This window comes from Poecilia formosa, unplaced genomic scaffold (genome assembly GCF_000485575.1).
Source record: "Poecilia formosa unplaced genomic scaffold, Poecilia_formosa-5.1.2 Scaffold28, whole genome shotgun sequence".
NCBI lineage: Eukaryota > Metazoa > Chordata > Actinopteri > Cyprinodontiformes > Poeciliidae > Poecilia > Poecilia formosa.
The window spans coordinates 612,693-625,589 of record NW_006799967.1 but is presented as its reverse complement, the minus strand read 5'-3'; the positions used below and the strand labels follow the sequence as shown (position 1 = coordinate 625,589).

At 37.8% G+C, this 12,897-nt stretch overlaps 1 protein-coding gene across 2 annotated transcripts in view; it reads left to right on the top strand.

Annotated features, from left to right (window-relative positions):
* Nucleotides 1-6,369: 6,369 nt before the first annotated feature.
* LOC103135853 (synaptic vesicle glycoprotein 2C-like) overlaps nucleotides 6,370-12,897 on the top strand; it is a 46,900-nt gene continuing 40,372 nt past the window's right edge. The window contains exon 1 of one of the 2 annotated variants that reach the window (XM_007548798.2): nucleotides 6,370-6,764. The gene's annotated coding sequence lies outside the window, so the exon portion shown is untranslated. Of the gene's footprint in view, nucleotides 6,765-7,376; nucleotides 7,567-12,897 lie in introns of those variants that run through there. The other variant, XM_016669832.1, reaches the window with a different exon arrangement.

The window sequence follows — 12,897 nt, the reverse complement described above, 5'->3', positions numbered from 1 at the left end:
TACATTTTTTGTTTTGTCCAAAAAAAAGCCGAATTATGTTGATCATGATTGATTTGTAAAAGCAACAAAAAGGATAAAACATGCAAGGGGCTGATTGCCTTTTAAAGGCACTGCATCTTAATAGTAATTCTGCTAACATTAGTGTAATTAATGAGATATTTTACACTCGTCCAGAAACTAGGGGAGTCATTACTGGGACCTGCAGCGTAGCGTAAAACACTCATTTAAAAACAGAAAATATGGGCAAAAGACGATGTAAAGAAGGCATTACTCATAGCGGCGTAGTTTTGAATCGCCGTGGAGAAGCTCAGGTGTGGTTAAACTTTCTCTCTCCTTTACTTGTTTCCCTGCCTTCTACTTTTTCTGCCGTCTCTTCCTCCAACCTCTGGCTGACAAAGCGGGAAAAAGCAATTAGCATCACTGTCACTATCCATCTATTATCCACCGTCCTAATAGAAGATGACAAATTATAGCATGCAATATGGGATGCTATGCCCACCTCCTGCATGTGTGTGTGTGTGCGTGTGTGTGTGTGTGTGTGTGTGTGTGTGTGTGTGTGTGTGAGGGAGGATGGAGTAGAGTTGCTTCCGACTATGACTTGGATACTGTTCCCTAAAAAAGCAGGCCTGTGCAATTTATGCGACTGTTGTTGAAGATATCAGAGGGAATTACAAGGCGTGGAGGGCAACATCACCTGACATACAGAACATCAGCATTCTTCAAACTTGACATGAAGCTGAATGAGAATAAATGTCATAAATGATGTGCGGAGTGATGCTGCCATGACATTTCTGTGAGGCTACAGTATATCCATTTGAATCCACCTCAAAAACGTCACCTGATCACCAACTGACAAGAATCTGGAGGTTTTAGTAGGATTTAGTTCCTAGTAAATCTGTGTTTTTTCTGTGACCATGGCAGCATTTTAATAAATAATGTTAACCTGCTGATGTTAAAGAAAGTGTCTAATTAAAAACTGAACCCAATCGCATTGATTTTTCTGAAACTTGACTCAAACAGCAAAAGTGTTGAGTGACAGAATATGATATGTATTGAATATACAAACAAAAATAAAAGTGTAGATTTTTAGCTCTGTGTAGATTTTGGGGATCTGAAGAACCCTATATTGATATATTTCAATAGAAATGCATTTCTATTGAAATATATTCAACACAAATACCAGGTAGCTGTACAAAATAAAATGCTAGGAAAGTAGCATTATAAAATAAAATGAGCCATGACTTCAAAATAAGGCAGTGACTAGTAGGACTTTTTATTATTCATTTACTGTTTTTAAGATAAAGGATGAGCTTGCTAATTTTCAGTGTCAGTGTTGCCAATATTGAGAACAATAATAACAACAAAAAAGTGCAACATTGATATCCCATGAGGCTGGATATTTCTAGCAGGGGTAATCATAAAAACTGTGAAACACATAATATGAACAAATCTCATGTAAACTTTTTTTTTTTGCATTGTAAATGATGCATTGGCTCAATATGTTCCTGCAGGAAACATGAGTCTGCGGAAATTGTGTTCCTCCAAAGTTTAACTTTTCTCTATTTTATCTTGAGTCAGACTTCTTTGTATCCTTGCACAAACATTTTACATCTGGATAGTTCAGTACCTACAGGATAAACTGAGTCAGTGTTCATTTTTCATTTCTCAGGAAGCTCCTTTACCTTATAGGCACATCATGGCTGTTTGCATTGGCCACAGCGTTCTCACCAGAGGGACCATGAACCTGAGAAACCTGCCCTCTCTTCTTCTTTTCACTACATTCTCCTTATTATTAAGGTATGAAGCATCTTCATAGAGTTGAATCTTCCTCCAACCATTTCTCAGAACTTATTTCATTATTTTTTTTCCATTTACGCCAGTACAGTTTCACATGTGTGCACACTTTTGATAAACACCTCTCACTAACCGTTCTGATTTATGTTTGTCCTGAGATCTAAACGAATAGCTGGAGAAAGGTTATTACTGCAATGCAACACCAGGAAGCAGAATAATCAATCAATCTTCTGGAATCAGACTAATTGGTATTTGGATACACTATCCAAATACTATATGGAAAATAAAATGACTGGAAACTGTTGTGGTTAGTTACATTTTTCAGTGCACGTGTTTTTGTAGTCGTGATTTTTTTTTTTATTTTTGTTTTGTTTTGGCATGACCTAGTTTATTAATTGTTCATCCTTCTACCTTGTTTCCTGTAGGGTAGCCTTTGTCTGTTGCGCTGCCATGTGCAATAATCTGTAAGTACCTGTTATTTATATCCATTATATTTTAAGAGCCTAACCCTAAAATTGGATTCTTTCAATGCCAGAAAAAAAGAAAAGAAAATCTAACATACTTTCTTCTGTTTTGCATTCGTACCAATATGACTTGAGTCTTTGGCGTTTGCGGAAGATTGGTAAATATATTTGATTGAGCTTTTGCCAGTATGATTCATAAAGATCACATGGCAATGGGAAATGTTCTCCAGTACCTTACCAAACAAAATAACAAGGTCCAAGGGTGTCGCTTTTCACAGGTCAGTAAAAAGTTTGAATTAAGAAATATAGCGAGGGAGATGGAAGTAGGTTAGCTATGCTAGCTTGACTATGAAAATCACATGTAGATGTGCTGTGGAATTCGGTTTGGTTAGGTTCAGTTAAAAAAAATTAGGTGACCCACACACCAACTCTCTGACAGATCATCTATAGAGCAGGTGTTTAAATTAGCTAATCGACCAGCGCTGTGTTCAGACAGTCACTGGTTAATAATCACAAAGTAAACATCAAGTCTGAAAACATAAAACTATTACAGAGTGAATGTTCTGTTGTCTGTGTAGGAAATATTTGCGTGTTTTTTGTTTTTAGTATTGAACTCTGATACACCCGCAGAGCTGTTGTTGGTCAGTTGCTATGGCAACAGGTCTATATGTAGCATAGCCAACAGAGAGCGAGAAAAAAAGAATACATGTGGTTTTAAATTGTTCTTCAATGTTTTTCTGCATTATTTTCCCTCTGCTGTGGCGCACTGCACTAAATTAATGACACCTACATCTCCAGGTTTCATTTTGTTAATGGAGTTGTTCTATAGATGGATGGCAAGTGAAATAAAAGTCTTCTTGCCCTCCAGTGTTGTGTGCAGGCGTGAAATTTCTGGATGTAAACAACAACATGCAACGTGTCTATAGCGCGTCTGCACATTTGTTGACTGTATTCATGCCAGATTTGACAAGTAGATAAAGAGAAAAAAGTTCATATTAGTGAATTAAAAATCTCTGAAGTGGTGTCTGACAAAACTCATGATACAAACTTTTGCTTCTGAAGTTCTACTCAAACGCTAACACCCATTGATGCCACTTCTCTTCCTCTTGTGCTAAGAAAGATAATTAACCTTGCAGTACGCAGATAGGCTCATCCGGAGGGCATTTATCTTGCTCCTTAACGACACCCAGGTTATCTCAATGCCTGCCCGCATTATCACACTCTTTTCTGAAAGGCTGGTTATGCTGTAGGAGCCGAGAACGTGGCTACGCAATAGTGTCAAACTGAGGCTAAACAGCTTTGTTTTTATGACTGTCTCTGAGATTTATGTAACTGGAATTTTACAGTGTTCTTTTGTACTTGGGGACATCTATCCATTATGTGGCTTTTATTTAAAGACACCCACACATCCCTGTCTTGGAGTATAAAAAAAGCAGCAACTACTGTTCCGATATCAATTTGTTAGAAGAGTAACATTTTTCTTAGAAGCAAATCGTAGCAATTGTCTGCATACAATGTTGCGAATGAGTTCATGTTAGTATTTGACCCTCATCCGGCAGAACGTTCATGGAGTCAGACACTGATGTTGGACAAGAAGGCTGATAATACACACCCATTCAGCAATTTATTGATGAAATCCCCATTTTGTTTCAGGAACTTCATCACTTAGTGAAGAAAATTATAGAAGTACACATAGACGGATGTTTGAAAGACTTTATTTCCTTAAATGATTATCTGTCAGATTTTCCTCTGACGGATAATAAAAACATGACATTTGAAAATAGAATATTACATCACACCAAAAAAATAATTAATACAGAAATGCAGCCTTAATGAAAAGTATGCTTAATATCTAATTAAAGGTTGTCAATTTTCTAAAGGATAATTAATTGAATATGGCAGCAATAATAACACAAATAATAACATTACTTGATCTTAGTCAATGTTGTGCCCTATGCACAGAAATAAAGATGCCAGATTCTTGAAACTGAAAGTGAGACTGCAGGTATGACCTACTTTCTGATTAATCTGACTAAAAATTATCAGACTACTAAGTTCACACTCAGAACATTGAAATCTATTCCCCAAGGGTTGAGCAGATACTTGGATACACACTTTACACATCCCATCCTGATGCTTTGTAGCACAGCTTTGCTCCCAATAGACAGGCACTATTCAAACTGTTGATGAAAAAGAATGACCAAAAAAAGACACAAATTCTTTGAAGGCAAGACAGAAAATTATCTGTTTCATTTTGTCTCATCGGGAAATGCATAACAAGTGTTTTTCCATGCAGCAGCATTTATTGTAAAGTGGGAAACTGTGTGTCAGGAACCTAACTTCTGAACATTTCATTTAAAATACAACATACACCAAGAGCTTTTTTTTTCTCTCTCTCTTTTTTAAAAATGAAAAAGATGTCAGTGAGTAGGAGTTCAGCATTATGCCCAGGTACGCTGCACACACAGAGGTACCAGGGTAAATATAGCGTCTCTCTGATTTCAAAACAATGGCAAAGAAATAATTATTAAACAAACAAGCAACAATGTATTTTTCAAACTTGCATTAGTGTGGGAGGTATGAGCTGGAGGATGGCCGTGCTGCATAATTAGAAGAAAAAACAAAGCAGCCCATCGGGATGCGTTTAGAAGCAGACCTCTCCAACAACCCCTCTTTGTTTTAATGCACTGAATTATGTCCTCTCTGGAGCACAGAAATAGAAATCAATTAAACTCTACATACCTCATCCAACTAAACAACTCAGAACCAGCGGGTTTTTGTTTTTTTTATTCCAGAATAACTCATCTAATTAGAAGTTTTTGCAGAAGACTGCGTAGTCGTACAACAATTAAGAAAGAAAAGTTTCAGCATTTTTCACAGTCTTCCCCCACCAAGCAGCAGCTCTAGCTTACTCATCCCAACAACACGCTAACAAAAGCTGATTCGATTTTCCTACTTATGTTTGGATTTAGGAAGCTGCTACAGAGGGAAACATCTGCAACCAAAGCAACATTAGGCCAGAACGCTGCTGCTGCTGGCAACGGCCAAACAGCTACAACAGGACGAAGCGGCTCAGTATCGTACTGGATGCACCATGGACAGACGTTGACTCGTGACAAACTGAAAGCGAAATAAGCCAACATCGTCTGGTGATTGGACTGATGTGTTTCAAACACATATATTTTAGTTTTTGAAGAAAACAGTGGGTTCTGCTTCAGGAAACAGTGGGTGGCATAGAAGATTAAGACGAACTCACCAGAATAGGTTAAAATCCCAGTTCATAGCTTTTCTCTATGAAGCAGTCATTCATATCCATATCCGTGGAAATATTTTATTTATTTTTTTTTGTCATGTTTTGACCACAAAACGCTATGTATTTATTAACGGGGTGGTATTATGTAAAATCATCATTTTGGAGATTAACGTCACTTTATAATGTTATTCCCTCATCAAAAACATACCTGGAGTGTCGCTGTGATTATTTTATATTTGGGAAATCCTTTAATCTCTGAGCTGCGATTTCCAATCTCCCACCTCACAGAGCAGCCATTAGCAAACGCCTCCTGGATCCTGCTGAGCTTATTATACAAACTATTCCTCAGTGAAACGCTGGTAAAAGTGTTGCTAAAGGGTTAATAGAGGAGCAATGCAGTCATGACTTCCTGAAGGCGGAGTTTCGGAAAGTGCAAGAGTTTCTTAAAGAGACAGAGATCCAATTTCAAGGCGCTAAATTACAAGCGAATTTCTTTTAGGTAATATTTTATATTTATAGCATTTTAATAATAATTGAAGGTAACAGTTAATTATTTGTGTTACAAAATGGTACAGTGTGTGAGGAAAATACATAATACTGCCCCTTTAAATTAGGGCCAGGTTATGAAAAATTAAGTTTTGAACAACTCACCAAGCACTGGTCAAACCATCATCTTTAAATGTTACAAATTGGTACAACTGAACCTACCAATGGCTGTTCAGCTAATTATGCTGACCTGTCACACAGATACCCCCTGAAGTCCAAAGAAGAAATAAATAAAAAATAAAGTAGATTTTTTTTTTTTTATCAGCTTGGTCCATAGATTTTCAGGTGAAGTTACAGGAAACTTCTTGCCAAGATCCGCACTTCAGTCCCGCAGGTTTCTCTCCTCCGCCAGCTTGTAATCCAAATCATCTCACGGCTTTTGTCAGCGGGTATCAAAGTGCATTAAAGGGATGCAGACCTCCTGATACTGATCTCAGTCTGTCCACTACAAACTACAGCTCCCTTCCTCCCTCTCTCCTCTCCTCTTCCCTTCTCTCCCTCCCATCGCACTCACACTTCCCCCGCAGCCGCTCTCTGTTTTCTTGGACTGCAGCAGAAAAATCCGCTGCATCGCACAAGAACAGAAAGCAGAGATCTGGCTGCGATGTCTGCTCCCTCTGTATCGGTGTAAGTGAGGAGGAAATCCGGGAACGGAGCTGTTGGACTCATCGGGCTCGCTGCGATGCTTTCTGGTTCCCCTGGAAATTGTAAGTAAAAACGCTTCATCTTTTTAAAATCATTATTATTAATAATATCCGCATCTGTGAACTCATCTCGTCCGCTGCATAGTTTTTATTTCCCTCAAAACTGTATTTTTTTTTTGTTACATATTTCTTATCCATAAACATATCCATCTGCATGTAGCCTCTCATAATTTGAAGCTAACTTGGAATTTGAACGCGGCTGTAAAATTAGGAGGTATAGTGGTTTGGGATGATTGACGGGAAAGTTGGTTAGAACTTTTCTCGCTCGTGCTTTCGTGTCTCCCCCCCCCCCCCCACACAGTGTTTATTATTATGTGCCACGCATTTCACCTGTCGGTTATCGAACCCGTCAAAGAACCCGTCAAAGTTTTGACGAATATGCGGCTGAAGGTGGGGGGGTTCATGTTCGGTGTTGAATTAGGGGTAAAAAATAAATACATAAGTAACGCAGAACCGGTCCACGCACGACCTTCTCCATCCTGTACAGTAATCACTGCAGGAAATCTGTTCCGTATGGTCGTAGTGTGGCGTCCTCGGCGGATTGATTCCCAGGAAAGCAGGACAGCAAACCCCGAAATCTAATTATGGGACGCGCGCGACTCCCGCCGCGGTGATTGATGCTGCTTCGTGTAAGTGATGTGTTCCGCTCGCGCCCCGTGGCGCCGCTCTGCGAAGCCCGCAGTGGAAACGCTGGAAGTGGAACAAAAGAGGTTGGGTTGGAGTGGGGGGGAGGAAAGTGACAGATGAGTTCAGCATTAAGCCTCCACCAAACTTCTCTGTCAGCTGACCAGGTGTGTGTTTCCAGGTAGGTTTTTGTTGTTGTTGTTGTCGTTGTTGTTGTTAACCATTTGAACAGGTGTTTGTCCAGTAATGAATTTTATGTTTGCTCAGGGAGAGCAGTATGAGTGTCCAGTCCACCCTCTTTGTTGTGGCAGTTTAATATCGGAGGAAAACAAAAGGGTGCAGTGGCAAAGAGAAAAAAGCATCAAGAACGTTTGAACCTTTCCGTGTTTTGTCGCATTATAACGTCAAACTTCGTTGTGTCTTACTGCGATTTTATGTGACAGGTCGCCAAAAGGTTGTGCATAACTGTGAAGTTTACGAGTAAAACCTGAAAATTGTGCAATTTTAGTCAATACTCCAACATCAGATGAAGAACGTTTCTAGGATTAAAAGACTAATGTCTAAAGAAACTCATCCATACATTTATCTTTAGTTACTGCAACAGAGGCTGGGTTTTCATTACAAATATTTACAAAAACCAGGAAGATAGAGTATTGAGTATTTCATCCCAGTTATAAAGCTTCTGGCTTCCTGTAGCTCAGAGAAGAGACTTTAAAATACTTCTACTAGTTAATAAATCACCAAACGACTTAGCACAGTAATACATTAAAGACCTGCTGTTGTATCAGTCTTCCAGACCTCTCAGGTCTTCTGGTTCTGGTCTTTTGTACAACCAGAACCAAACATGGAGAAGCAGCTTTCAGCATCTATGCACCACAAATCTGGAACAAACTTCCAGAAAACTGAAATTGCCAAAATACTGAATTCCCTTAAATCAAGGCTAAAACCCCAGTGTATGATAAGCCTGGCGGGCCACCAGGCTTTAGTTGACCCCCCACCAGGCTAAACGTTATTTATTTATTTAAATACATCAGTAACAGTGACAGCAAAGATGGGTTTAGCTAGGTTTATGTATAATAAAACATTCTATCTCTTTAAAAAAGCATTTGATTATACATACAAAACCAACAGGAAGACTAGTTTTATTTAGTGCACTGCAATATTTTCTTTATTCTTGTTGTTTTATTTCTCACATTTCCTGTTGGTTTTTAGCCTTTTTTTTTCCAACACAAAAAACACAGTGGAGTGACTTTGTTAGCAAAACTGGGCTTAGCTAGTTTTCTGGAGGAAACCTTGTATATTGCTTCCTTCTTAATTGGTTAATGTACTTCGTTTCTATGAGGTAAGGCACTTTTAATTGCCTTGTTGCTGAAATGTTCTATACAAATAAATTTGATGTAGCCAGTTCTTTATAGAACCGTTACAGGAACTCCAGGATATTTGAAATATACTGCTTTCTCACTCAGACAGGATGAATTTTTCAATAATTTTTTAAGCACTCCCACAGATTACCAACTGAATTTAGGTCTACACTTTGACTGGGTCATTCTAAAAATAAATAAATAAATAAATAAATAATATCTTAATGATGCCGTTTGTTCTCAATCTTCTCTACTAAACCTCTGAGGCCAGAAACAAAACAGTTTTACGCTGACAGTAAATTATACACAAGTGGACTCTCTTTACTAATTGCATGACTTCTAGAGAAAATTGGTTGCACTGGATTTTAATCAGGAGCACCGTAGTATCTGGGTGAATACAAAAATGCAACCGACTCTTCTCATTATTTTGTAAACCATTTTAAACACTGCGTGTCACTTCCACTTCAGAATTATGCGCTGCTTCATGTTGGTCTGAAATCTCTACTGTTGTTCCGTTTTTGCCTTTTGAATGAATGGATGAGCAATTTAAGCAAATGGTTGTGTGTTACTTTTATTTGCATTCATCCTCATTTACCTCAAAGTAAAAATATCACAGTTCATTTGAAATAAGACAAAACTAACTTGCATGTTACTTTTCAGCAAGATATAGGATTTTGTTTTAAGGCAATAATTATCAAATATTAGTAGGGAGGTTTTTTTTGTTTTACATCGGAAAACCATTTTGTTTTCTATGTTTTCTAACTTGTTTTGAGAAGGTTATTTTTTGCAGTGTATAAGACACAGGAAGAGATTTTGGTTATAAAATAAGTTTTCTATTTTTTTATCTCTAGGAGACAAAAGAAAATCTTGATTTTCTAAATCATGATTAAATTAAACTATTATTTTAACTCAGAGCAACAGAAGTACAAGCAAAACCTGCGAAGTTTGAGTCAAGAAAAATAAAAATAGAAGTGAAACATTCACACAGAAACCCCAGAGCAGCTGGACATTCTCCTGTAGTGTGTAAACCCTCACAGCCACTATGACATTCATGCAATCAAGCAGCTCACTGTGTGTGTGTGCGCGCGCGGACGCGTGTGTGTGTGTGTGTGTGTGTGTGTGTGTGTGTGTGTGTGTGTGAGCATAGACAGGGGCGATCCCACACTAAGCATTGGGTTGTTTAGCAGCTCTCTGCGTCAGAGCAGCTGTTAATATATGAAATGTTGCGCTGCTGCCCTTCATTTGTACTCAGTGGATCTCCAGACCTGGAAGGCATGAAGCCCGTGGTTAACGTAGTGTGCGTTCATCGCTTTTAATCTAAACTGCTGCGCCGCTGGCACTCTGCTTCTCTTAAGGATGTTTGAGTATCAGATGCTCTGGGAGATTTCCAACACGATAAGCGTTCAGAGTGCTTCAAAACCTGAAAATGTTCAACTCACGTTGTTTTGATTTCATCTAAAGAATCAACCTGCGTTCACATCAGACGTCCTGAGGTGTACGTTAATCAGTAGTTTTCTTTCAAATCCAGAGAGAACAACTCATTTTCCAAAGAGTGTAGCAAAATGAGGATGTTGTACGAGATAATTTAGTTGTAATGTTGGTTCCACATGCTTTGTGTCTTTATTTTGTTGATATGTTTTGCTTTTTCATGTGCAGAAGTTTTTTTGAAATCCCACACTATGATTTTTTTTTTAACCTTCATCATCCCTAATTTTATTATTTTCTTCTCTAATGAATGGGCAGCTGTACCTCTCTGCCCATGTGTTATGTTGTTTGTTTTTGTCCTTTTGTGTTGTTTGGATGGGCTACACTGAAAAAAATTTCATTGTGGCAGTTTTTTCATCCACTGTATTTTACAGCTCATGAATAAAATTGACAAAATTGTTTGAGATTAGTCAAATAAAAAAAAAAATGCAAACACCCATTACCTGTCCACCAAGCTGGATTCTACATGTAGATCTTTCACTCTGCTTTTCGTACGCTCATTTTCAAAATCAGCTTCACCTGCTAATGTCAAGAAAGTGAGAATTATGGCTCTTATCTCTTTCATTCTTTTGAATCTAATGTAAAGATTTGCTCTTACAGACTGTAGTAAACTCACTCTGCATTAAAAAAAAAGTCTTACTGTTGTGTTACTTTAGAGCAAGTTGTGTAGCATCTGCAGAGCTGGTTGTGTAGCTTTATTCACATGATGTGCATGAGTAGATGTTCACCGCAGCCATCTGGGAGGACCCGATCCGAGAAAGCCTGCAGGTCTCTGTACATGCAACTGGACTTACATATTTTCATATAATGTAGCACGACCATGTGGAGGATTTCATCTGGGTTAAAATGACATATATAAAATCACAAGTTTCTTTTGATTGAGATAATTTGAAAAAAAGGAATAATGTAATACAGATTAAAAGATTAATCGGTTGTCCAATTAACTGGTTGATCTTTGCTCAATAATTGGCATCAGAAACACAGAAATATACTAATATCATCAAAATGGTGCAACTTCAGAGAGCGCATTGCTGTTATGATGAAATAAATTGTGCTGAGAGACTACTGTACCAAGCATGGCGGTGGCAGTGTCATGGTGTGGACCCGTTCAATAAATGAGAACATCATTTATTTCTGTTCATTAGGAAGATTTTCCACTTACAGTTAACGGAAAATTTAAAATAAGAATATTACATCTCTAAAAAAAAAAAAAAAAAAAAAACTTTTTAAAAACATAAATGTGCCGGTATAAAACGGAAAAGTTTTATATCGGCTTTATGGTTGTGATTTTCTAAAGATACTTAGACTCTGACAAAAGAGTCTCATTGGTTTGTAATTTATTGATTATGACTATAAATGAACATGGCTGGAGTGAAGAGGCAGAACAACTTCCTTTAAAATGTTCAACTTCAACCAACACAATTAGGTGTTATTTTGGGCCCACTGACTTTAAAGCAACAGTATGTGACTTTTATAAAATAAATTATATTTTTCACATATTTGTTAAAATTATTACTATGTTGTGACAGTAAACAATTAATCTGTGAAAAAACTGAACTACTTCCCAGAAATACACCGCTTAGTCAGAAACAACCAATCAGAGCCGGGAGGAGGGTCTTATCGCTGTCAATCACTCTTGTTTTCTGCTATGCTACAGATAATTCTGCACACTGGAGCCTGCCAAGAATGCTAAGAACAGTTAATGTGACGGCTAAAAAGTAGGTTTCCACTAGCCATTAGCACATTGAGCACCGTGTACACAAGGTTGATTGACAGCACCAAGACCCTCCTCCTGGCTCTGATTGGTTGTTTTTGACCTGGAGTGTTGCATTTCTTAAGATGGCAATAGGAGGAGGAGAAGTTTGATTTTTTTTTTTTTTTTTTTTTTTTACAGATTATCTGTAAAAAGTTTGTCATGAACATAGTCACAGTTTGAACAAATTGGTAATATATATATATATATTTTAGCAAAAGTTACATACTGCAGGTTTAAGTGCTGAATAATTGTCAATTAAGCTTTTTAAGCACAACATTGATTTCTGCACATGACTATAAAACATATATACTCATGGGGCAAAGGAAAAAGAAGAAAAAAGTGGATTCATAAATTTAACATTGGCTTCTCGATAATCTAGATTTCAGAATAACGAACCCAAATCGATGCACCAGGCGACTCAGTGAGTGTATATGTTGCTGCATCTGCTGCATTTCTCTGTGTTATGGAAGTGATTTATGAATGTACATCCAGATAGTGTCAGCAGGCCACGACTGCTGGAAAATCGTTTCTCCGCAGCATATAGACTGCTGATTCAAGAGAGTTCTGCTGATTGCTAAAATCCCATCAGAAGGGGGTTATTATAAGGTTAGCATTCGCTCATAATAACCCCAATCACAACAACACGACGGGTTGTAAAGGGAATTGCCATCACAATGAAGTGAAGTGGCCATAAACAATATTAGCTTGACTTTTTATGGGAAAAGACCAAGGAGTTTGGAGGAGTGGGGTTGCTTCTCACAGGAAAGTGCTGCTTAAGTTGGCATAAAAAAAAAAAAGAATAAATAAATATAAAAAAGATTGGAGACTTGGTCTGCACTTGCAGCTGTATCTCAAAATGCAGTGAAAGACTTGAAAATGTCATCATTAGCAGGCATTTCCATAAGAAGAA